The following is a 26,513-nucleotide window of genomic DNA, read 5'->3' on the forward strand; positions in this document are numbered from 1 at the left end:
TTTTAAAAATGGGTTTAGGCAGAAACATGGTTCCATTTTAGTAACAGCATAAAGTTGGTATTTTTCAGTCCATGTATTACCCTATGCTCACAGTCTCAAGAAGATTATCTATTTCTTACAGTACAAAATTATAAATGTATTTTAACTTTTGGCCATCTGCAAAGTTTCCATGGAAAGGCAGGAAATACAGATTCTAAAGCAAAGTTAGTACATCTGTCTTTGAAGCTTGGTGTGTGTAGGTATGTTGTATACATAATTTCTACACAGAAAAAAGTCAGTAAGAGGCCATGAAAAAACATCCAGATAACAGTTATTTTCACAGTACAAATAATCTAACTATTAAAATGCACATCACAATTAACAATTATGACATACATTTTGTTTAAATGTAACTAGATTACACAAATATCTTGGAATAGAAGCACCTGAAGTTAGAAGCAAAACCAGCCCACATCTATGAAATGCTCAGGTTGTCTTTTTCATAGAATTATGTATTTACCAAGGTGTTTTATCATATGTTATTTAAAAAACAATTCAGGAGATTGACCTTTACTAGAATATCTTTGTTGCCTGCAAAAAACAAGTGCTCTTCCTTCAAACAGAGTAGCTCAATGAAAAGAGTGAGATTAATTCTGTTACAACCAGCTTATAATTAGTTTTTGTTTAATATGATTCTGAAGCTGGAGGATAAGTTAATTAGAACCATTTCCAAGTAATGACAAGTGCCACACATTGCCTGGAATACAAGTGTTACTGCTGCAAATAAGGATGTTGGACTTACAAGCTGAAGTTTTACAAAAGTAGGGGAAGACAACAGGACATAAAATTCACAGAAGCCAAGATTCTCCTAAGAACCAAAGGAACTGTGAGAAAGTCAGCAGAAGTACTTGCACAATAAGGCACCATTCAAAACCTATCAGTGGCAGAATCAGAGCCTTTGTCATTTAAAGACAGCAGAGGTTGTAACTGGTAGATATATGAGCTATCAGATCAGATCCTTAGGAAGTATAACATTTGTTTCCTTCACCTCAAATTGCATATATATTTTTAACCTTTAATGGACTACAGATCTTAGGAAGACTTATGTGTTTCTGGTATACAACACAGGGGTACAGTTCAAAGTAGTGCTAAATTAAAAGAACAAATGTGGAAATACCTATGTCAAGTGAAGAGTAACTGAACCTGGTCAACACAATCAGTTTTCTTGAAGAGCAAGAGATCAATTAGATCACCTGGACTGATAACACCATATACCTTATGACAAACACTATCTTCTGCTTTAGAAACTAATTTTTCTTCTACACATTCCAGCTAAACTTCTCAAATCAGCAGGATGGACACTCTGTATTACTGGCAGAGAACAATTTCCAGATAAGATGAAGGCTTGGAGTTGAAGGCCACAAGAATCCTTAATCCCTGTCACAGAAACATTGTACAGTGTGTGAAGGATAGAGATCAGTTAACCAAATGAATTGTATTATATATGAATGTTCATCCTAATTTCATGGTCAAGGACGGAAAAAGTATCAGGTGGAAAAGCAAACAAGAACCCAACAAAAAGCTCAACAACCTTGCCTTCACCAGTAGGGAATTTCCAAGGGAAATTCTCTACTGTGACAGCAAGGGATAGCCTCTCTAATGGCTGCACCCCAAGATGAAAAGCATGAGCAAGACTGAAGTATCATGACCATTACCTTGTTACAGACAAGGAATATAGAAGCTTGAGGCTGAAGTAACAGCCAGAGAAGGTTATAAGCACCTAGCAAATGAGAGAAAAGGAAAGGTATAGGATTTAATACCCTTGATACGAGTGTGGGAGGAAGATAAGTGAAGGCTTTTTATTATTTAAAGCTAAAGGTCTGACATACTTATTCCTCATTTACCATGGAGTTACAGGGTTTAAAGACATGTATGATCATTTAACTCTATTCCCTTACCTTAAGGCATCATTTTATCTGCATCATTTCTGAGACCTGCTTATCTACTTCTCCTTCACTGTTAGAAGCTACATCCAAGCAATTTATTCCAGGGCTTTCCTACTTCAGTATTTTGCAAAGTTTTAAAATATCTGACCTTAATCTTCCTTACCATTTCATGGATTCATTATCTTTTATCTTATCATGGACATAGCAAAGAATTATTCCAGCCCTCTTTGCAATAGTGTTTTATATATTTGAGACTCTCTTCTTAATCAGGATAACATGAATTAAATCATATATTTCTTGTAAGCCATGTTTAGTAGACCTATGATCTTTATTATCCCCTCTGAGCTTTCTCCAATTGTGCAGTGCAAAGCTCAGAACTGGACAGAAGCCAATATCTTGCTAGTACTCAGTAGAGAAGGATTACCTCAAAAGGCCTTAGAGACTGTAAGCTCACTTATACCAGCATATAGTATTTATTTTTTTCCAGAACAGCAGGATTTCCCTGGGTTGAAGCTCAGCTAGAGATCCATTATTGAGCTTGTTAGAATAGCTGCCACCTGAACATTTGTTTGACATCTTATACTTGTGCAAGTTTTTAATTCCTGCTTTAATATGTTTCCTCCCAAATTTTGCATCCTACTTTTTTTAAATTAACTGCAATTTTAACATTTTCAATTCCGAAGTGTATAGTCTCTCAGTTCAATGATATTACATTTTATTCTGTATTCCAGCACCCAAATCACTTGAAGTATTGAAGAAAGAACTGAAGAATTAAAAGCATCAGAGAATTAAAAATTGAATAAGTGGTCACACCTTAATGTTTAAACATTCTAGACTACAGTTCTGAACAGGCTCAATGACACCTCTAAGTTATCAAAATACCTATTTTTTTTCCTCTCTTTTGGTAATATTAAGCTGTCATGCATTATTAATTTGATCTTTCAGTGTTATCCTGACAATGACAACCTAAGATTGTCAGGTTAAGACTTTACATGCTGATTTTCTTGTTGTTGTTGATTTTGATTTGTGGTTTTGTTTGTTTGTTTTGTTGAGAGACAATGTTCATGGTCTCATTACACCGTGCTCTTCAGTGGCTCCAATCTCAGCAACAATGCAAATATGCAGTTTTCATTCTGCCACTTCACCTTTTGCCAAATCAACAAGATTTTCTATGGAGAAAGTGGAGTGAAGCTAACAGCTTAAAAACAAGTCTACTAGTCAACACAATAAATTACCTCTCTCATGTTAAATATATGCATTTCTGTTGAAATAAATTTGAGCTAGCACTCCTTTTTCAGAACATAAGCTAAGTTACCTTGGGTAGTCTTGCAACTATGTTGTCATAGCATGTGCACAGGTAGTTTTAACAACTGAGCTAACTGTCACCTCACAACAGTTTACTTGTGTGCCTGATCTCATCTAAAGATTTCCATAAGCAGAAATAGTGAAACACGTAAATAAGTAATTCTCACTGAAGCCTACAGTATTATTTATTCCCCCTGATAAATTATCTTAGACAATACTACTATATGTCTTATAGGAATAAGTGATCTATAAAGCATAATTGCTGAGAGCCAGCATAAAGACATGGGCACAGTTAAATGGTGTCTGATGAACAGTTAAGACCTGAACTAGAAAATATCTTGGGATTGCTTAAAAGTGTGTTGAATGAGCATCAACCAAGCATCATGAGTATAGCAAACTAATTTAGTGTCACTAGTGCTATCAGTATTCAGACATTGCATGTAAGTCACTGTCCTGGACAGGACTGTTAACTACTTGCATCTGACTGAGTGCATTTGACTAAATTCCACATCTCTCCTCACTCATATGGCATGTCAGAGATATTCAGCTGCTTACTGCTGATACACTGACTGGAAAAGTTGAGTGTTAGATGCTCATATTTTGAGCATGCTGCAAATTCAAGATGCTGTCAAAAGATAGAAGGACAGTAAATACTGCATTATTTTTTAATAATAATGTTCCTAGGAGATAGTAGGTAGCACACAAAGCTGACCGTCTACCTCACCTAATCTTGCTGTTCTACATGAGTGTCTTGTGTGGGAGGGGAGCGTGTTGTTGTTTTATTTGTTTGGTTTTGTTGTGGTTTTTTGTTTTGTTTTCCATTTCTTTGGGTTTTTTTTTTTTTAAACACAAATTACTTTCCCCCATTACCCAAATAATTACTTCTCTTTTCTCCCTTTCAAAGCCCATTAAGCTTAGCTTTCACTGTGGTCTTGCGCCTTTTTTTTAAAACTATTTTACTCACTTCTTATTATGCCTGAACTGTACATCAAACAAATTATCTTCAACCTTAATACATAGCCAAATGAAATCACGATGCATGACATGAAGTCAGTGACCACTGGGCAGGAACTCTTTCTTCTTTAATCATTTCCCTTCTATACTACCATGTTTTCTTTCTTACTCAGATCAACAGGACTCCATTTTCCCTCTCTTCACTGCGGAGAACATGACAACTTTGGAAGCTAATTGAACTTACCAGCTGGAAAGGTCAATTGGTAATTTCAAAAGTTAAGAAATTCTTCCAACAAAACATGAAGAGAAATGTTTCCTTTCCTATTCAATATGCATTGTTTTCCTCTCTTCCTTTTCTTCCTCCAAGACTATAGATTAAGTACTATTTCTTAGACTTAACAATATGAAGCAGTGACCTGGTTATCTATTTGAGAACCATTATCTCCAGTGTGCATACTCAAGTAGCTTTTGTTGCTATAATGCCTAAATACTTAATAACTTCACCTTCATCTCAGGATATGGAAGATTTGTTGAGCTACAAGTATCAAGTAGGCAAAAACCTAAATTCTTGTATTTAGTAAATAGAATAACTAGTAATTTATAAGAGTAATCAGGAGGCTTAAAGCTATTCAAATGAACACAGGAAGTGATGTTTTAGTCACTACCTACCTGAAATGAAGGGCTAGAACTCATTTTCACAAGCTTCTATTACAATTGAAATACTTTAAAGTAAAGTTACTTCTGTCACAAGGCATTACAGAATACTTGTACTACAAGGAACAGTCCATTGTCAAATACTTTAATTTCACCATCTTATCTGGTAATGAGGGCACTGTTCATGCATTACATAACCAAGCCACAAAAATCCGCTGTAGTTATGTGTTTGTGATAGTAGAAATATGTATCCTGTGGTAAATAATTTCTCAAAAGTTTTCCATGAAGAAACCTATAATTTCACTGCAAGTATAGGACATTCAAAATGCTGCACCACACAATCAGTTTTCAATTAAATGACACAAGGATTGTTTTCCTACTGGATACCAATACCAGCTTATTTTCAGAGACAAAATCTCAAACTTCAGCATCTTAAAACTGCAGTGTCAAAATGAGATGAGAGTGCTGTTTTGAGCATGTTCCTTTCCCTCAGTGATTGGAATGACAAGAGGTGTAAAAGGCATCACCTTTCCTAGTGATAAGAGCATCTGAACATTTCCAAAACTTAGTCCAAATGCACTTAATCTCCTATAATCTTTTTTTCAGGCACTGCTTGTGTCCATAATGCCTGAGTGTGGCTGTGGCACTACTTCTGGCTTGTAACAGATGTCTAGTTAATCTAATAAAGAAAAATCTGAAGTGGATTTGAGAAGGCAGCCAGCCCGCCCCCCCCCCCCCCCCCCCCAGATGCCTGGAGAATATTTCTCTAGAGTTTAAGTTCCCAGAAAACAAGGAGACAGTTGCATAACCCATGGACTCCCACAGGAGTGGGGTACAATGAGATCCCAACTACAGACTGAACCAGGTACATGAAGTCAAAGAACTCATGACAAGGAGCAACTAAAGGAAATAAGTTTAGAAAAATGCTGACCTGTGTCATATTGGTCCTCAGTAGATTATTCCCAAGTTATTGCTGTAATTTAGCCACGTTCATTGAACTTTTCTTCCTGTATGCAGAAGAACTTCCCTGGAGATGTATAGTAAGACCAAACGTATGAGACACACACACCTTCCATATCATCACTATTTTTCAAAGAAAATTGTTATGAAGACCTTCAGGAAAAATGACTTGAATTGGAACAATGAAGTTTTATATGCATGAGAATGCTAAATTCAGAGGCACTACCCACTAAGAAAAACAATGTTTAAGTGTAGCAGCATAACTCTCCCTGTTCCTATTATTCTAATTAATACTTTTGGCTCTTGATTTGTCTGTCTTCCCCCCTTTGTAACACAATAAACATTCTCAGAGTTCTGCTTGATGCATTGTAGGTAGCTAATAACTGTTCTTGTATCTCATTTGCAGAAGATTTTTCTGAGGCTTTCCAATTTTCCTCAGTTCTTAGTTTTCCTTTAGGTTTTTTTGTTTGTTTTTTGTTTTGTCATTGTTGTTTAAGTCAAAACTAGCATTCTCCTGACCCCAGCCTCTATTTCCATAAAAACAAAGTTACCAAAGGAAGACCTAGTAGACTGGTCAGCATCAGGCAAATTCAGTTAGAAACAGTACCTTCCTGCAAAGGTTACATTTAAACAAGATGTGAAGAACAAGTATCAAATCTAGAGTCAAATTCAATCATCCTGTGACTAGGAGTAGGGGAGGGATGTGTATAATGCACGAGCAACTTTGTCGCGTGTCCAGGACAGCCATATCATACCAGGAAAAGCAGACAGCATTGAGGTACTTTAGTATTTTACATGATTTGGTATTTTACTCCCTTCAGTTTCTCCTGTTCCCCTTTTGTTGTGGTAAATTCACATCTACATTCAGTTTAAAGAGGTAAAAGCTGTTCCATAAAAAAAAAAAAATCACCAGTACAGTTTCCCAGCAATTATAAAGTCAGTGTATTACACACAATTTTACAAAGCTACTATTGTTTTCTCCAGTTAGTTAACTATTCCAGGACTTTTAAAAATTGATCCCAGGAGACATACGAGTGCACCTCTTCCTTGATGATCTTAAATCAAGTGTATGATTGCCTTTGTACATCAGAGGCCTCCGTGCTTGTCTCAAGTGCCAGCTAGCATATTTTATTTTCCTATTAATTTGTTTAAACCTATTTGGATCACCTTATCAGACTGGTACCACCACATGCTTTGACACTGACTTTTGCTTTTTGTCCTATATCAGCTTTACTGGATAGGAATGGGAAAGACATGCAAGACTTACCAGAAACAAAATGAGTTTACTTCCAAGCATATTTTGATGAAAATAACAGAAAAGGTCCAAGTCATCTTCAGTAGACCTGCAGACATCAGAACCTAGCCAAAACACCAACATAACACCATGATTTTAGTTAAGCATTCTGCAGAATCTGAATGTGCAAGGAACACAAACCAGAAATTTGAATAAGTAAACCTTCGGGATTTTTATTCTCTTAGTGTCTCAGAGCTAACTTTCAGATGGGCTAATTGCACAGGAAGTTCAGCTATGTTTTCATTGTATGCCACCAAAAATGTACTGAAATAAGATTCCCTTCACCTCAAGCTGTTTAACTGAAATAGTTTAGTGGAAGCTTATAAAGACCATATTAACTAGGCAATTACCAAAATCTGTTATTCACAGAAAGTAGGAGACATAAGAAGTGGAAGGAGACTGAGGAAAAAACACCAGATTTCAAGGTTTGAGAACTCTAGTTGCTGCTGCTCTTCCTGCTTTGAAATACTGCATAATTAGAACTGAGCATATGAATCTCATATGGGCAAAATGCTCAGTACTGCTACTTATCACATGGAATGGCAATGTAAGTATCATTCTTGTTATACATGGAAATATACCTTTCATATTATTTAAACTGCAGAACTTTAGAAAGACAGATTGCACATTTACTGGACACAACAGAACATATTCCTGTATGTGCAGACTTCATGCTAATTCTGTCCTAAGGAAGATTTCCACTCCCGCCTTAAGGGCTAAGATAACTCCCTGATAGATATTATGACATAGGCCAATCTGGCTAAGGACATCATTCTGTGCTAGGTAATAATTTCAGAAGTGTTGAGCCAATTCAATTACTGCTGGCTTCGCAGCTTAACACGTCAAACCATATGTACGCAGGTGTTTCCTGTTCCACAATGGTGGTCTGAATAGAAGTTAAATTGACATACGTGACAAATCTTACAACCTGCAGATTGCAGTGTATTTAGATTTTTTTTTTGTTTAAAACAAAAAAAGTAAAGTAAAAAGCTGCTAGGGCTGCAAACTGTCTCCTTTATCCACATCAAAGGAGACAGCAACCAGCTGTTCTAGTAAGGAATAATGCTTGAAAAAGCCAGTTCCTGGCTTTGCAGCCCCCTCCTCCTGCTGTCGAGTTGGCAATTAAATGTACGGGCTGGTAACTGTAATAAGAATTAGTGAAGGCTTCTCAAAGGCAGGCTTCCTGCATTCTCTCCAGCCTCTGATAACAGCCAGTTTGCTTTTTCTCCACGTCCCCACTCCAAACCCCAAGTTACAAGCATTCAGTAATACCAGTAGGAATTTAACTCCCACTGGGTTGTATAGAATACAGGACTAATTATTTTGAAAAATGCAATTTGCTCTCCTAATGTTACAGGTAAAGAAAAGAACATAACTTCTCTGCTGCAAGGAGAAATTCATGAACTAACTGCATCTATCATGGGAGAACTCTTCAAAAAAAGCAAACAGCAAGCTAGAATGACTTTGAATTGCTTTTGTACACTTTCTGAATACTGTGAATAACTTCAATTCTTTAAGAACACATGATCCTTCAAGTGTAGAGTAAGTTTCTTTATTGTCAGGTTTTGGGTGGCATTGGTTGTCATGCTTGTAGCATGACTTGTAGCACTTGCAGTTACAATGTAATATTGTAACATGAGGGAAAGGCCAAGATGTTTTAAGCTAAAAGAGATGTTCTTCTGTCACACTTCCTTTTTGCTTCACTTCTTTACCCCTTAGACATCCTTATTGTTTGAGCCTCCACAGCAAGCACAATTTCCTCCATGATCATTTCTTACTGCAGAGGGGAAAAACTGACAAGTCTGGGATGCAAGAAAAAATTTACTGTTGGGGCTTCAAAGACAAGGCACTTTTTTCCTCTTGCAAGAGCTGTTGTAACTGGCAAGACATATTCACTGTTTACCCTCTGCCCCCTGAGAAAGAGCACAGGTTCTCTGCTCTTAATAGAACCAGAAACTGCTGCAGGTATAGCAGCATAACATACAATAATCTAACCACATAAGAGTCTTAAGTTGGGATCAAGTATTATATTGACTTCAGTCAAACACTTTCTGTATGACAGTGTCTCCAACTCCCCACCCACCCTACTCCATGTCCCATGGAGGACATGTCCAGGAGAAAAAAAAAAAAAGCTGAAGGAGAGCTGATGCATTTTAACTGGCTGGATGTATACAGAAGACTATTCAGTGTTCTCTTCTATTCCTTAACATAGCCCCAAATTGTAATGAAACAAATGAGCACCTGTAAATTTATGTTATTTAAGTAACACCCTAATGATGCTTCATTACTAAAAAATGATGTGTGAAAGACTTCTCAGTTATTTCCAATCGATGGTAAAATAGTCTACAGAATTTATCTGACCTATTTCACATAGGTTTGTTAGATAATGGGTCTCTAGGGAAAAACCATCACACCTTCCTATAATAAGAATAAGTCTGAGTCACCCTAAAGCTAGCCATTACAAATCAAAGACTTAGCAATTATCACATTTCCATTAAGTCACACTCTCATACAGAAAGAATTCACATTATAATTCAAGACATCATCCTTCATTCCTCTGACACAGGAGTATTTCATTTGAGCATCATTTATCCTGTTGGGCTTTCAGTCTATTTATCCCCATCTACTGGCTGCTGGAATAAGAAATAACGATACCTGAAAAAACAGTATATGAATAAGCCACTAACGAATAGTCTTAAAAACAGCTCTCACTTAACCAACCTCCACCATTAAAAATATGATTTTATAGTTTAGTATACCTAATACACCTGGAAGGGGGAAAAATGAAAATGGGTTACTTTGCACAAAATGTCAGATCCTCAGGAAGGACCTGCAAGATAATATATTAATATAAGTTAACAAATTTCCTACCATGACAAAGAGAATTATTGAAGTGATCCTAAGATCAGTGATGCTGAATGCCACTACTCCTTAAATCATTATGTTATGTTCTGATAAAAGGAAGGCCTCATATGAAGTGCTGAATATCTTGCTGACAAGTCTGACTAGGAAACTGCCAACACATTTTAAACAGGATATGCAGTAATAAACTGTGATACTACTTGCTGATATGTAACAACTTTATTTTAATACTGCACGCATTTTAAAGTTTCAATACAACAATGCTGCAAAATACCATTTCCTTTGTCATCTCTTTTCTGCTTCTTGAATTTGAAGCATCCTAATGACAGTCAAATTCTACTGACTAAAAACTCACCGCCTGTAAAATAAGTAGGTATTTATCCCCTGTAGTTGCATATAAGCTATTTTAAATGCAGAAATCCTGAAGTAATTTCTCTGGGCTGTTCCTGTACCTCTCCACAGGATGTTAATGCAACACTAAGATTCCTTTGAGGGGATAGGTTAAAAAGCTATTGCTCCAGACCCTTGCTCTATCTCCTTGAATACTCTGTCCAGCCAGTCCCTGATGTAGCTTTCATGTAGTAGTAAACTGTGAATCCTGGGTGTGAAACAGAGCTGCTTGTTATCTAAGAATGCCCTCCCTTCCCTCACCTTTCTGTCAGTGTCTGGGGAGACCAGCTGTGGTTAGGTGATTTCTATGCATTGTCTATGCATTTGCAATGCAGAAGGCAAGAATCCTGGGGTCAAGGCATCCAGGGTAAGTTTAAAAAGATTTTGACAGCAAGTAGGGAAGTGCTGATACATGACAAGTGCATACATAAGTCTATAATAGAAAGCTATTGCAGATACATGGATTGATCTGTACATGCGAAATAACTAAGTACCTGAGGGTTTTTTGTTTTTCTTTGCTTTATAAAAAAAGCACTCTGCAGCAGCCTGTTTCTGGCAGATTCCATGTTTTTCAAAGCAATGCCAAAAAAGTGCAGTTTCACAAACCAATTGGGATTGCTGTTAGAAACAGAGGCCCCACCTTCCTCCTCAAGCTCACTGTTGGTGTCATTTTTCCAATCTCCTTGCTTATACAAAGGGGGTTCATAATACTATCCCTTGTACAGTTGATTTTGGTCAAGAGGAACAGCTCAAGCTTTGTTAATCTTACACAGCTAGCTTTCAGACAGATCAAGGAGTCCTGGTGCTGACACTAGAGATGTGATTGACTGCCTTTTGTAACAGCATATTTAAATCATTCATAAAACCATACCCAAATCTTTCCTTTCTCTCCTGCTTTTGTTAAATAGCTCTCTCCTGATTTTGTTAAATAGCTCTCTCCTGATTTTGTTAAATAGCTCTCCCCCAAATGGTTCTTTATCATTTCAGAAATCCTTTGTTAGAAAACAATATTGGTGGCTGAGGTTTTCATTGCATTGTAAATCTACCCTCCCTCAAAACAGTCTGCTTCTCGCAGTTGATGATCCACTGAAGAGCTAACTGAAAGGCACACATTTATCAGCCCACTTTGCTTTTAGACCATTCTTGTTTATACACTCTTCACAGAAATTTTGGGTCTAAGGCATATCAAATATTCAGAAGAATTCAACAGAACAATCTCACATTATCGCCTTGAAAAGAGAAAACTGAATGCCAGTATAATATGCAGGGAAGAGATGACAAACTTCTGTGATACAAACTGGTGAAGACAGCAAAAAGTCCCACAGTGAGTATAATATTTTCCAGTTTTCCACAAAGTCTGTACACTACCAGTATGAGTTACACCAGCTCTCCTTCTCTATAATCTCATAGTACAGCAAAGTTTTTACTACAGCTCTTTTCCTAGACTATTTGCTATAAAATTTTTGCTATAATTGCACCATTAAGTGCTCAAGAAACAATGATGAACATTTAAAGATGAATATGAACGCATGCTATATAAAAACTTGGATTTTTTACAGAAGTAGGGAAGCATGTTTGATCATTGCTTTCAAGAGGACATGTGTCATCAGATGTAAGTAGCTGAAAGCCAGAATCTCTGATTTCAGTTCCTGCTCCTAATGAAGATGCTCAAAAGACCTACAGCCTGCACAAAGGAGGTGAGATGGATTAATAGGAAGATAACATCTGCAATACCATCTCCACTTGTTAAACCTGAGTCTAGAGCTACTTTTCTTCAGCTCTTAGTCTAGCACTCTGATGTTTGAAACAGTCTCATCCAGCAGCAAAGGCAATGAAACAGAATATTAACAGAAAACAGATAAAAGACAAATGAAAACAAAGGAAACATGCTATTTTATAAAATCATTAGTTAGCTTGCAACAGAAGAGTTGCTGAACTGTTCAAGGCTGTGTCAATTGATTATGCTTTTTACAGTCTAAGGCAAATTCATTACTTTTTTTCCCTTTTAAAGAAATGTTTGTGTGTGGCCCTAAGTGCCAATTTTTAAGTTAACTGACAAATTGAAATTTAGTGTTATTAACAAAACAAAAACTTTCTAGCTTATTACTTTGGCTAGCCCTATACTATTTAATTAGAAAGTGCTAGGAAGTGTTCCACAGCACTGGAATTCAGTTATTTGTCCTTTTAATTGTTACAGCAGCCCTGCCTGGCATAGTTTTTGGCCTGGATTGGCCTGGAACAACTGGTACTCTCCCAAACTATTCCTGGGCACGATTCAGGAGCTAGCAACATTCTGAAACTACTCCCAAAAGCCAATTTGGACAGCAATTTTATTTTTAAAGGCTAGGAGTTTAATGTTCTGGCATTAAGGCTAGCTGACACAGTATGGCCGTATTCATGAGGTAGTCTTCAACATGTTTAATTTACCAATACAGGCATAAGCACAACATCCCAAGGCACAGCCAAAACAATACACCTCAAAGCACAAATACCACAAAACTCAGATGCCAACAAAGTTTGGCATCACTCAGATGATTCAAATCCTTTATATAATCTAAGAATCAGGAATTTGACAAGTTAAGGTTATTCATAAAAAGATTACGCAATGAAGCAGAGGCCAGAATTGCAGACCTGTTCTACTGCATAAACAGAATCTCAATTTTAGATTTCTTCTTATTTTTCATCTGCAGCACAGGAAAAAAAAAGCTATAAGTACTTGGAAAAGTCATATTTCATCCTACCTAGCAAAAAGGCGCCTTCTTACAACTGTGTAAGATAAATATTGATTAATCCTAAAGAATGACAGCACAGTCATCTTAAGACAGATGGTAGAAGTAGACTGAATAAGAGAAAGCCACTTTCCTAAACAATAAATTTTAAAGGAACCAAACTGCTTAAGGACACTCTTGCATAAAGACTTTTTTAAAGAAGTAGAGAAATCTACCTAAACATTAAAAATCCCAGACCCTAAAGCATCTTCAAATATTGACTACTCCATAACACTAACTTTCAGAAAAAGAGTACGTAAATAACATATGTCAACCAGCCTACAGACTAATAGTAAGTGTCTCCCCTTTTTGGAGTAACTTGAAGCTCTATTACTCCCCTTGTGGTGTAATACAGCAGAGAACTCTTGGAAATAAGCCTCCTGAAAGTAGAGCCAAGAAACAATTTTGTATTAGTTTCAGTGCTTTTTTAATCATAGAATCATTTACATTGGAAAAGACCTTTAAGATCATCAAGTCTAACCATTAACCTATCACTGCCAAGTCTAACACTAAACCACATCCCTAAGCACCGTATCTGCATGTCTCTTAAATACCTCCGGGGATGGGGACTTAACCACTTCCCTGGGCAGCCTGTTCCAATGCCTAACCACTCTCTAGATTAGATATCGGGAAAAATTTCTTCACTTAAATCTCCCCTGGCATAATTTGAGGCCATTTCCTCTAGTCCTATCACTTATTATTAGGGAGAAGAGACCGACCCCCACCTCGCTACAACCGCCTTTCAAGCGGTTGTAGAGAGCAATAAGGTCTCCCCTCAGCCTCCTCTTCTCCAGGCTAAACAACCCCAGCTCCCTCAGCCGCTCCTTTAACACTTGTGCTCTAGACCCTTCACCAGCTTCATTGCCCTTCTTTGACACACTCTAGCATTTCAGCGTTTTTCCTGTAGTGAGGGGCCCAAAACTGAACACAGTATTTGAGGTACAGCCTCACCACTGCTGAGTACAGGGGGACGATCACTTCTCTCGTCCTACTGGCCACACTATTCCTGATACAACCCAGGATGCCATTGGCCTTTTTGGCCACCTGGGCACACTGCTGGCTCATATTCAACCAGCTGTTGACCAAGACTCCTAGATGCTTTTCCGCCAGGCAGCTTTCCAAGCCTGCAGCGTTGCATGGGGTTATTGTGACCCAAGTGCAGGACCTGGCACTTAGCCTTGTTGAACCACATACAATTGGCCTCAGCCCATTGATCCAGCCTGTCCAGGTCCCTCTGTAGAGCCTTCCTACCCTCAATGCTCCATTTGAAAAATATTTACAACTTCATCTAACATCTTCCAGTTGAAGCAGTGTAGTGTATTAACCTAGGTGTTATAAATAATCTTTTAAAGTAGCATTCCTCTCCCCCCACTGACTGGGAGGTAAAAACAATAAAATTTCTTGATGTCAAAACAGTCATGATAAGAACTAATTTTATGTCCTTTTAGGTATCTGCCTCCATCCTCCAATCCTGACTAACAATCGTGTAATGCATGATGTCTCCCTTCAGCAGACATGGTTTGCTCCAGTTTCAGGTGAATATTTAGTAAGAAGAGTTTCAAGTAAAAATCACTGTAAGGGGAGGGAAACTACTTGGTAGAATGGGATGTATAGGAAAATACTATACATTTAATACATTTCAATAGCACCCAACTACAGGTGTATGTTCTATTACTTGCATGTGAATTGTGGAACCCCCTAGTTCTGACTCCCTTTATCTGATGGGAAGCATAAGAAAACAAGTGCTAATGAAGATATCAATAGTCTGTCAATAAAACAAGACTATTACCACTACTGTAGGGCTGTTTCCACAGATGTTTATGGCACGGTGTCCGATACAAGCTTCTACGTATTGGTACCAGTTTTCAAGCAATTTTAAAAGTTTAATGAAGATATTCTTTCCTGAAAGGCCTACAACCTCCTATGCTTTACATACTAAGTGTTTAGATATGTGACACTCTACAGATCATGGAAGCTGTCTTTCTGATATCCCTTTTAAACTGCCCATATTTCTTCCAGAGCTCAACCTTGAAGTCACAAGTCTACCTAAAAAAATATATCTGCCAGCTGTTTTTTCAATTGAAGAGCACAACCCATAATTCAAACTTCTGTGCTTCATTTTCCTCTGATACTCCCCCAACAAACCATTATTTCCCTGAAGACATACAAGGCAATGAATTTGGGTAATCCCTATGTCTAAATAGTTTTTACTGCTTTGTTTTTGTTTGTCCATGTGATCAGCATTTTTGGTGACATTAAAGTTATTTTTTTAACCTGTAATAAGTATTATATTTAGCTTTGTGCCTTACAAAGTGTCAAAAATAAGAGTATAAGCACACGTATGTTAAAGGAACAAGCAATCAACTAGGAGAAAACCACCCATTTAAATAAACCTGAGAAAAGGCACATAAATACAAGGTCAAAAAGCCCAAGAAACAAATTCAGTATGTTTTACAGAAAACACCCTCAATGAAAGTTAAGACCAGCTGTGCACCTGGTTAGGATTTCACTACCTTTCCCAGTTTGCATACACCATTACTTTCTTTGCAGTTCCATCACTATTGCCTTGCTACCCTTATTGCTTCTAGAAGATCATACACTGCACTAAGGAATCACTTCAGAGAAAAAGCTGTTGCCTAAAGCAGATGAAAACTGATGAATTTTGCAAGTGTCACAAGATTTCATATTTGTCAAAAAATAGTGCCAGAATTGCAAAATAACACAAGTTCACAAAAAACCTACACTGACTCTAGTTACAGAACTTAAAAAGCATATTTTGAACCAAGTTCCATTTAAATACATCTTCCACATTTGAGCCTTTCAGCATTCACATTTTTAAGTTTTCTTCCAGAGAAACAGAGATACAGTTTTACCTGTAGCTGTACATCACTTCTTAGCATGGGGCAAGGAACTAGACCTTCAATAAGTACAATAACCGTTCAGCTTCTGATGTTAGGAATTGCCAAATCTGACAGCCCAAAAGAAGGAAGGCTGCTGCAGCTCCCTGACCCCCAGTCCCACCCATAGCAAGGGCTCACACACACAAACATGTATACAACATATACACATGGCTGGCCACACAAATAAACACTCAACTCTCATGCACCAGTGATCTCATCTGTTCCCTTCTCTGTCTGATCAGGACAAGAGTCCAGTAGTGGATACATACACACACACAGAGAGTAAATCCCTCCAGAGCTGGGCTTAGACACCAAGTCTATCCAGTAGCTGCCCCATCTGCTGGCACCCAGACATATGAGCTTCTGAGGCCCCCAGCACCCCTCCAGCTGCAGATACAGAGCCTGCCCCTTACACACACCAATACACACAGTGGATCCTTCCAGTAACTGGCCTTGGACACTGCCTACCTAGTAGCAACTCTGTGGAGCCTCTTGTCTCCAGGTGTCTCATACAGAGACACTCAGGCAGAGGTCTATCAAACCCCAGGCCTTATTATCTCTCTAGCAGATAGCCTGAAGATCCTGGTCCCTCTGGTAGTTAATTCTTACTGTTGTAGGACACATACATGCCCAGCCCAGACTTGCAACTGCTTTGATACATGGCTCCCAAGACACTTGACCTACTCACTAGCTAGTCCAGCTTGACAGAGCAATCAAACATTGACATGTACACCCTCACTCGCTCCAGCTGCTGGCACCACAAGCACATGAGCCCCTATGACCCACAGTCCCACTTCAGTTGCTGGTACTCAGGCCTGCAGACACAAACGTGTACAGAGAACCCCCTTACTCAGGGAAGTAATTGAAATAGAGTTTATAAATACAGGATTCATTGTGCTGATCTGGTGTGTGGCCAGACAAGCATACTGACCAGCAGCCTGCTTACAGTCAATGGACCGCTCATTCCCTTATCCCTCTTTTCCCATGCTTGTCCCCCCAAAAACCACCTTAAGCCTTCCCTTTCCCCCACCTTTTGTCCTTCCCCTAAACATTTCATAGTAAGTCCTGTGCAATCCCAAAACACTGTATGCTACCATGAGTCCCATACTCCTGTGTCTGAAAGGTGACAAGGGCAACCATTCCATTGACTCATCTTGATGTGTTTCAGGCCCCAGACCATGTGGCTTATGGCCCTCCAGTGACAGCCCTTGGATGAGTCAGGCAGGGGCTCCCTTTCTCCATTTGGGTTATTGGGTTTACCCTGCCTTGCACTGGGTCTCTGTGTTCTTTTGTGTGTGGAAACAAGCATTTTATCAGATAACTTAGCACTTGGTAAGGCTTACAAATGTTTTCAAATCTAGGTCAGCAATAATTGATTTTGGACGGCAGCCTAGTTTTAAGAAGTATTGAAACTCTTCCAATAAAGATGACACGGGTCACATAAGTAATCAGAGTAATTTGGTTATATACCTCATTACAGACTTCAGTGAGAAAAGCCTGTTCTAAATATGGAACTCTTCCTTGAATTTGTTACTCACAAACAGGCTTGCAATACTGTTAAAAGAATACTGAAGTAAAAACATCTTGAAAATTTTAATTTTTTTTTTAAGGAAGTGTAGTAACATTTACTGAGATTTATTTGTTGAGAAGGACTCAAGGCTGAAAAAAGATGTTACATTTATATTGCACTCCAGATATAACTGTGATTAGACTATAATATATGCTTCATCCAGTCAGCTGAAAAATGACTGTTCCACCCTATTGTTCTGGTTTCAGCTGGGATAGAGTTAATTTTCTTCCTAGTAGCTGGTATAGTGCTGTGTTTTGGGTTTAGGATGAGAATAATGTTGATAGCAACAACTGAAACATCAGTGTGTTAAGTAGTGCTTACACTGGTCAAGGACTTTTCAGCTTCCTGTGCTCTGCCAGGTACACAAGAAGCTGGGAGGGGGGACAGCCAGGACAGCTGACCCAGACTGGCCAAAGGGCTATGCCGTACCATATAACATCATGCGCAGTATATAAACTCAGTGAGTTGGCCAGTGGGCAGTGATCACTGCTCAGGAAGGGGCTGGGCATTGGTCAGCAGGTGGTGAGCAATTGTATCATGTATTACTTGCTTTGTATATTATTGTATTATTATTTTATTATCATTATCATTACTACTACTATTACTACTATTTTTTTTATTTTACTTCAATTATTAAACTCTTATCTCAAACCATGAGTTTTCTCACTTTTACCCTTCCAATTCTCTCCCCCATCCCACCAGGGCAGGGGCAGGGGAATGAGCAAGCAGCTGTGTGGTACTTAGTTGCTGGCTGGGGTTAAACCACAACACCTGTGAGATAGTTTAACTCTACAGACAGCCTGTAGCACATTTGTGAGTGATCCACAACCTGACCCTGAAGCAGCTGCTGTGCAGGGGAAGTACGACATCATGACCAAGACAGCATTTCTTCCATATCTGTGCAATAGCAAACCCCACATTCAGTGAGGCCATGGCTTGTGGAAACTCATTGCAGCAGCATGGTGGTGTAGCAATGCCAATTCAATGCAAAGTCACATGAGAACTCATGGAAATTTTAACCTGCAGACAGAACAGCCACATGAATTTTCCCTTCCTGCACACCCCCTCCCCCCCCTTTTATTTCCTTCAAGTAAAAAAAAATCTTAGTGCTTGGCTGGCTTGCTGTACCAGTAAAAGATTTAATTTGTGATTGCCCCCCCCCCCCCCCCTTTCCTGGAATAGAACATTTTTCTTATCCATTAAATATTTAGAACATTAAACATTTCTATGCAGAGGCAGAGAAGGGCCTTAGTTGTTAAACCTCTGCATGTACTTTGACAGGATGCATTAAGCCTAGCACATTGAATTTCTCATTTTTATTTGAAGTGAAAAGTAGATTCTGTGACAAATTCAGGAATCTCTGACTTAAATGCGTGTGGAAAATTGCAAGCTCAGAAAAGACACAGCTAAATAGGTCTCCTCTTCCCCCCGAAAAGGGATCATCTTTCCCTTGTAAGGGTCACTAGAGAGAAGGCTTATAAATTTCACCAAGCAAGTGTGATGCACGTTAATTAGAATGTGTTGTGGTTTTTTTTTTTTGGTAAGCAAATAACTAATTGACCAAGATTTTAGGATTTCAGGACATCTGAAGTTGTCCAGACATTGACAGAGATAATGGCTTTTAAATGCTTCCATAACTACTTAAGAAGGAAGTCGCAGCAGTGAGAACAAGGAAACAGTTAATTCTTAGCTTATTCTGACTGCACCTGAATTCACACCCACTGCCTCAAGTGAGAGTACACTAAGAATTAGATTCTAATAATGAAAAAAGGATTATTTTTCACCATGCTTTTCCAAAGCATTATTATTTCTTGAGGATCTGTGCAAACTCCCTACTGGCTGCCCCTGCTTAATGATGTTATTAGCTCTGATTGGAGCATGCTGACCAGGTCCAAATATTGCACATTAATCTATGCATACAGGCACTTAATATTATGCAATGATAGGTTATTTAAAGGACTATCTAACTTCATTGTGCACTAAGTAGTATAAACTCAAAGCTACAAAATAAGAAAAAGGAGTAAAGAGGAGAAAGAGATCAATCTGATATCATCAGCAGTCACTTGCCTTATGAACCTGCCACAACAGTATTATCAGGGTTTGTAGGTGCAGAGCACAAGACCAACAATCTGAAAACAACATGAGAAAAATGAAAGAAAGATACTGCCACAGAGGCCCTGGAAAACACTACCTCAACAGCTTCAGTGAAAGGCTGCAGTGCTGCAAAGAGCCTCAGCCTTATTAATATCGAGGGATCTGCTATGTCTAAAATCATATTTTCTTGAAATAAGAAGGGATCTCCCCCCACCTCCCAAACAAACAGTGTGTCATTGTAGTTACCACTGTGTAAGAGTAGTCAGGCTTTTGCATTAAAAACAGCTGGAAAGCTTTGTCAATACTGAGAAAGTACAAGTTTCCACAGGTACCACATATACTTCTTGCTAGAAATTAAATCACTGACTTCAAATGAATCTTGATAGCCATATCAGCCATATAGAGGAAAAAACACTTGGAGTGCTTTCCTTTTCTGCTATTTTTGATGTGTTGATATGACTGCCTTGGAAGTGATGTGTTTCCCCCTGCTTCAAAAGCCACTTGAAACAGATAAAAAGAACTCTCAAGAAAAACCCTAATGCAGTATTTTAAAAGGAAAAAAAATATTTTGACCCAAACCAAATTAAAGCAGTGATGAAGGCAGCCAAAGCTGCAGATGAAATTGCTAGAGCCATGTTTTCTGAAAGGTTCAGTATTACTATCAAGGCATATTTTCAAAAGAGCTCAGCCCTAAAAAAAAAATCTAGAATTTGCAGCTTGCTAATTAGGCTGCATAGTGTAGCCAGTAGTATCACACCACCTTTCACAAACCAGTATTTACTGAAATAAGTAAATGGGAACTGAAGTCTTAAAGGAACAACTCCATATGTAAATGACTTCTTTTAAAAGGTGGATCAAATTTCTTCAGAAAAAGTAAGTTATTTCTGCATTTCTAGCACTTACACCACAAAATAAAAGGTTTCTTGGAGCTTTCGCAACAGCTTTAGAGAGTATCCACAATACCGTATTTAAATCTAAATCATAAGTATTGATAACACTGCTCCGGAAAGTCAAATATTAAGCTCATTCAATTCCACCTGCAATGTTACTTAAGACAGAATCTAGAGCATCTCCAGTTATCTTCAATAAGCAGTTATGACTGAGAAAAGAGTTCAAGTTTAATTACAGGATGCTAAATCCTAATATGCTTTTGTCCATGTTTCAGCAGCTGAAAAGCGTCAAAAAAATTTCAATGCCTTCCCTTTAGTTTGTAGGCCTCTATTGTGTAAGCCGGTCTTCCCAAGAGTTGCTTATACTCTGTATAGGCCTAACAGATAGGGAAAAACCCCACATTATGTAGTCACATTAACACTTTTTGAAAATAAACCATGTGTTTACCTAGCAAGAGGGAATACAATCCAGACAGTCTAGGCTGTATTCCAGATTTAACAGTAAAAATTTTGGAGTTGCTAAAAATACCGTAAAAGCTGCATTCCAAAAAATTCTGTTCTGAAAGCTGTTCAGTCTAGCTATGCTTACGACAAAGCATTCATGTTTCCTTTCAACTGAATTTTCAGTCAAATGTCTCGTAAGTGTCTGGTCTCCTTACTTATTGTTATTTCTGTACATAAGCAAGAACATTACTATTCAACCACCAAAATCACTGTAAAATCCCCTCTGTTGAGAATGCCAGCCACTTAATAGTGAAGAAACATCATTACATTAAGGTAACTAGTTGCCTGCCCCAGAAAACAGTAATCTGACCAAGAATACAGACTTGTTAAGCTCCTGTAAGTACTAAATGAATATGCAAAAAGTTGATTAACAAGCAGAAAGAAAATTTTAGACACATTCTTCTAATAAGCATGCCAAGCAGTTCATTTAAGGAACACACAAAAAATTACACACAAAATTTTTTCCAGTATGACCCTGTGAAACAGTAAAACATTATCAGTTAAAAAAGGCTAAGACACACACTCTGTTAAATAATACTTGTGTCCTATCATTCTATAATGAAGTTTCTAGACAGGTTTCTATAGCAAAGGAGAAGTCTTCCTCATTAGAAGTCACATAAGTACAAATCAACTGGAAGATCACAAGCCTCCTCCTCCATATAGAAGCATAACAGTTGAAAACTGTCATTTGCAAACAATATACACAATGTTGACTTTTTAAGAAGCAAAGATACACCATTGGTGACCAACAGCACAAGGATTCTTCCTGCCTCAGCGTCTCCCTTGTTCCCCACCTTGCCCTCCGAACAGCTACAAATGCATCTTCCTGCCTTTTCTGCTTCAAGGGAGGAAAAGCACAAAGCATAAACATCTTGAAGCACAGGAAGAAAGTGAACAATAACACTTCTTTCTTTATAAAAAATATAATGGAAAATAACTATTACAGATAATACAAGTCAAAGGCAGAAATAATGTATTTCTACAAGGATACTGTAAATGCACAGAAACTAAGTGTACAGTTATTAGCATTTACTCACACAGTGCTGAAACATACACAGAAAGCACAAATACAACAGATATTACATACTTAAAGCACTAACATATTCCAGTTTTCCCGAGTACGCACATGATTGAACTAGTGTCAGATATAATCCACATTTTCTGATGTTACCTGGGTATAATGGCGTTTCCAGGCAACAGCTATATTTAAGCTAGTTATTACTCTACAGTTAATGGAGTCCACACCAACATAAGAACACACCTCATGCACCTCCAGAAGAAGATCGAGTACAAAAAAAAGGACACAGCTCTTACATTATGCTATAGAACTGAGGTGTAATTTCAAACACATTTACTAAAGAAAATGGCTACAGCTATATATAAGCAATCTTCCCTGCTGTTTGGGCCCCTGCTTTATCTCATTTTACCAATGAGGTTAACCTCCTCAGCACACAGAAAGAGCTAAAAAAAAAGATTCCAGCAGTTGTACATACAAGCAAGGCCTATAGAGATACTAAAAAGCATCTAAAAGCTTAATTCCATGTAGATATCCAGATATGTTAAAAAGCTAGTTTTTAGATATCTAAATACCTTAGCAAAAAATGTCTGTAAGCCAGTCAGTATAATCTAAATGCATTAACCATGCCACCCTTTCCCTTAGAAACTCTAGCATGCCCTTCGTAGAATTTAATACAGAGAGCATCAGCTAACTGAAAACACTACACAGAGGAGTGAAAGAAAATAACTCACATGTCTGGATATTTCTCTCATCTGCCTTTGCTTCTTCTAAGTTTTCAGGAATTTAGCTGTATAGGTCACCAGACATTTCTTCCACATTCAGTACTTCAGTCTCATTATTTATACTAATACTGTGCAGTGTCAGAAGCAATATCAAACAAGTTTTCTTAACTGTCATATAGCTAAGTTTCAATCAAAAGGTCTTCAGCTCTTAAACACGACAACTAAACATATTAGAAGCCACGTCCTGTTTTATACAACCATTTCTTGCTAGATTAGGCTTTACAGCAAGTTAAGGTTGGTAGTTCTTAAAAGTAAATTTGGACATCCATTGTCTTGTCTTTCAGGAGATCAAGTACACCCAACACAGAGGTACAAATTCAACTTTGTACAAAAAACTCTAGTTTCCATCTCTGCTTCACTAGATCTTATAGCTAAGGTCTTTGATACTTTTGACTATAAAACATCTTTTTTTCATCTGTTTTCTAGCTCTCTAAAGCAAGCAATTGTCTTCTTACCAAGAGATATCCTTTCTTCACCAGGAAAGCTATTTGGGCTACATAACAACACTCAGTTATTCACCTATCAGACTACAAACAAATTTTAAGGACTTCATAGCCAAATAATCATTATAAGCTTGCTTTGCTGAAGAACACAAAAAAACCCCACCACAAGCATGCATTGTCTTTCACTGCTTTCTGCAATAGAACCAAATTTTAAATTGAAAATAAAAATACAGATTGCCTTATTGAGACAGCCGGACAATAAATATCATCAAACAACAACAAAAAAATACAATGTCACCAAACAAATACTAAAAAGGAAAAAAAGCCATCAACTTACTAGGTGGGAGAAAGACTCCTCCTTCCTCAAGCACAAATATTTCACTCTCCTATAAATTTCCTAGGAGGACATTTTATGGAGTTGCCTGATTTTCCTAAGCATGTCTGACTGGGCACAGCTGTGCATCATTACCTTGCCCTGTACAGCTGTGTGAAAGCTGAGGCAATAATTGGTGCCCTGACTGCTGATATTTGCTAGTCTTTATATGCTGCTACAGAAATGGGAGAGGATTTGGGGGAGTAAGAGGTATGGTTTCATAACAAAATAGAGGTAATAGGCTGATGTTTGAAGTGTTATTTTATTCCAGAAATATGTTAATCTGTTGGTAATATGCAGGGATGGATTAGCTAATAAACACAACAGAATGGAGTTGGCCTAGTTCTCTGCTGCATACCTCTGGACTAGCAGAAAACCCTTCTTTGGCCTATTCTTCACCTACCTTCCATCTCACTGCAAAATTACATGCATGTGTTTTGCTGTGTTTTAACAGGGATGCAGCAACTGAAGCCTCAGTCCTCTAACAAAACTCTTCTTTCCATTGAAATAAAACCTGTACACCACTAGAGCCACAGCCATAGAGCAAATTCCCACAGCAGTCTAATGAGAAAGCACACTTGCCTCTGCTCTGAGCATGTGTTGAAAGTTATCTTCAGTTGATTCACGTCCAGCAGGGTACCCAATTATTAGACTGGAGTACGTAAGGCTAGTGGATATAAATCTGGCTATGCTGCTTCTCACTTTTACTGCCTACAAAAACAGGTGTGCCTTAAAAACAGTAGACAAAGAATATCTAGGATTAGACATAGCTGTAGCCTTCATTTCTGACATGTGCAAGTATCAACCCACTCCATAATCAACATTCAGATCTAAAAGACAGCTAAGTTAATAGAGGATTTAAAAGAAACACAGAGGAAAAGGGTGGAGACGAGTGGTGGTGTAAGAGAAACTCCCAGAATGAAACAGAGTAAAGAATCCAGGAGATGCTTTTGAAGAGAAATAAAGTACTTATACCATTTCTACAGACACTGACTGTAAAAGAATGGGGCAAGAGTACCAGATTCAAACAAAAAGGATAAAGAAAATATGCACATAAAGCATTTTAATAATGTTTTAATGTTTTAATGATGGACACATTGTCATAACAAAATAATCTGAAGCGGTAGGTGAAAATCAGGATTAATATATGATTTTAAAAGTTAATGTTAGAGTTCAGTACTCTACAAAAATCTAGTAATCACATCCATTAGTTTGCTATTTATTTGAGTGAACACTATTAAGGTAAAGCTTATTCAGGATTGTTATAATACCATTAATGACTCTATGCAAGGACCATTGCTTGGGGCTTTGGGGACTATGCTAACACTTTTATTAGGTCTCTGAGCATGTTCTGCTTTCCCACAGGCCATGGCATGTTTTGACCTAGCCGTCTGTACTGTTTGATGAAAATTTGTATATATTATTACTTTTAATATATATAAAGTGTACCCAAATATGTATATTCTTTGTTTCTTTGACTCAGACCTTCAAGTTTATAATCATAGTGACTTTTAAGGAAGCTTAGTTCTTTAAGCAGGAGTCCTCACTCAAATATTAGATGACCAGATTTCATTTGCTTGAAATGCGAAAGCTGCATTTGCCTCAAAAAACTAACTGGCTTCAGAAACATTCAGTTTCCAATATATCTCAGGCACATGGTCTTTTTTGTCTCAAATTCTTTTAGTTGCAATTCACTGAATTCTTCCTGTTTAACAGTATCTTCTGCACTCACTTTCCCCTTCCAAATACATCTCTTTTCCTTGTAGGAGCTGAGACTCAATCCTTCCAATTCTGGCAACCTTGTTATGGCTTTAAGAAGCATGAGAGTGAAACTTTGGGTGGCTAGAATGCTTGGGGTGTGGGTGCAGAAAAACAGGTTGGATCCCCCACAATACCGACTGGCTGTGATATGCCGTGATCCACCTTTCACTGATGCCAGGATTAATCGTTGTCAGGGATTTTTGGCTGCATCAGGTCACAGCTACTTGGCCAAATCTAATGTTTGTATGTCTTTTTGTTAGTCTCTACCACTCCAAATTAGGATTCACAGATCTTTGCTCTGATGGTATACAGGTGGTTGTATATTTAATATAAAGATGACTAAATGGAATGGATTGATGACAGCTTTGATTTTCTTAATTACTACTCACCATATCAGCCACCATTCATAATTCTTTCAACAATTACTATTTCATAATCTGCTACAGTTTGTTAATGCTTTGGTTCTGGTCTTGTCTATCCAACAACTTTCCCTGCATGATGACTCAAATGCCACCCCTTTCCTTCACTCGTGACTTAGCAGGAGTACACAAGGCCACAAAAGCAATAGAGTCTCCGTGACGCTGAATCTCAAGATGTGTAACAGAGGAGCCGTGCAGATACCTAATGCCCCATGTTATGTGGCACTTCTCAGCTTGGGTGGGTGGGTGTGAGATGACACAGCATGGGTAAGCGGAGGAGAGTTCTTATTGAATCAGCACTCCTAAGTTTCCAACATCTTTAAGAACAACACGGGAATCCCATTTACCACAGCAGGTGTAGTAGTGAAAGAAACAGAATTTGTTCTCCAAGGAATATCACGGTTTTCATGCTATCTAGTTTTAAACAGTGCAGCATTCACAGTAATTTTCTTGTTTTTATCACGTTTGCATTCTGCAACCCTATTTGAGTAAAATCGATTTGCTACAGCTCCTTAGACAAGATCCACATTTCCTAGATGATACTTCAGTATTTTTCCTGAAATCAACATAACTATTTTTATGTGCATTCTTTTTATTACTCATTACTGCCTGAGTCCCACAGCAACTTGAAAAGTCATTAGCTTTCC

At 38.0% G+C, this 26,513-nt stretch overlaps 1 long non-coding RNA gene across 1 annotated transcript; it reads right to left on the reverse strand.

Annotated features, from left to right (window-relative positions):
* Window positions 1–1,287: 1,287 nt before the first annotated feature.
* LOC148057447 (uncharacterized) lies at window positions 1,288–23,681 on the reverse strand. Its single transcript, XR_015702845.1, has 4 exons — window positions 23,651–23,681; window positions 7,066–7,157; window positions 5,770–5,865; window positions 1,288–1,416 (listed from the first exon to the last, which is right to left on the reverse strand). It is a non-coding gene; the product is annotated as an uncharacterized LOC148057447 (long non-coding RNA).
* Between the last annotated feature and the right edge of the window lie 2,832 nt (window positions 23,682–26,513).

The sequence above is a fragment of the Nipponia nippon genome, unplaced genomic scaffold, assembly GCF_047370975.1.
Source record: "Nipponia nippon isolate SJK-2023a ecotype South Korea unplaced genomic scaffold, ASM4737097v1 scaffold_1, whole genome shotgun sequence".
NCBI classification, from domain to species: domain Eukaryota; kingdom Metazoa; phylum Chordata; class Aves; order Pelecaniformes; family Threskiornithidae; genus Nipponia; species Nipponia nippon.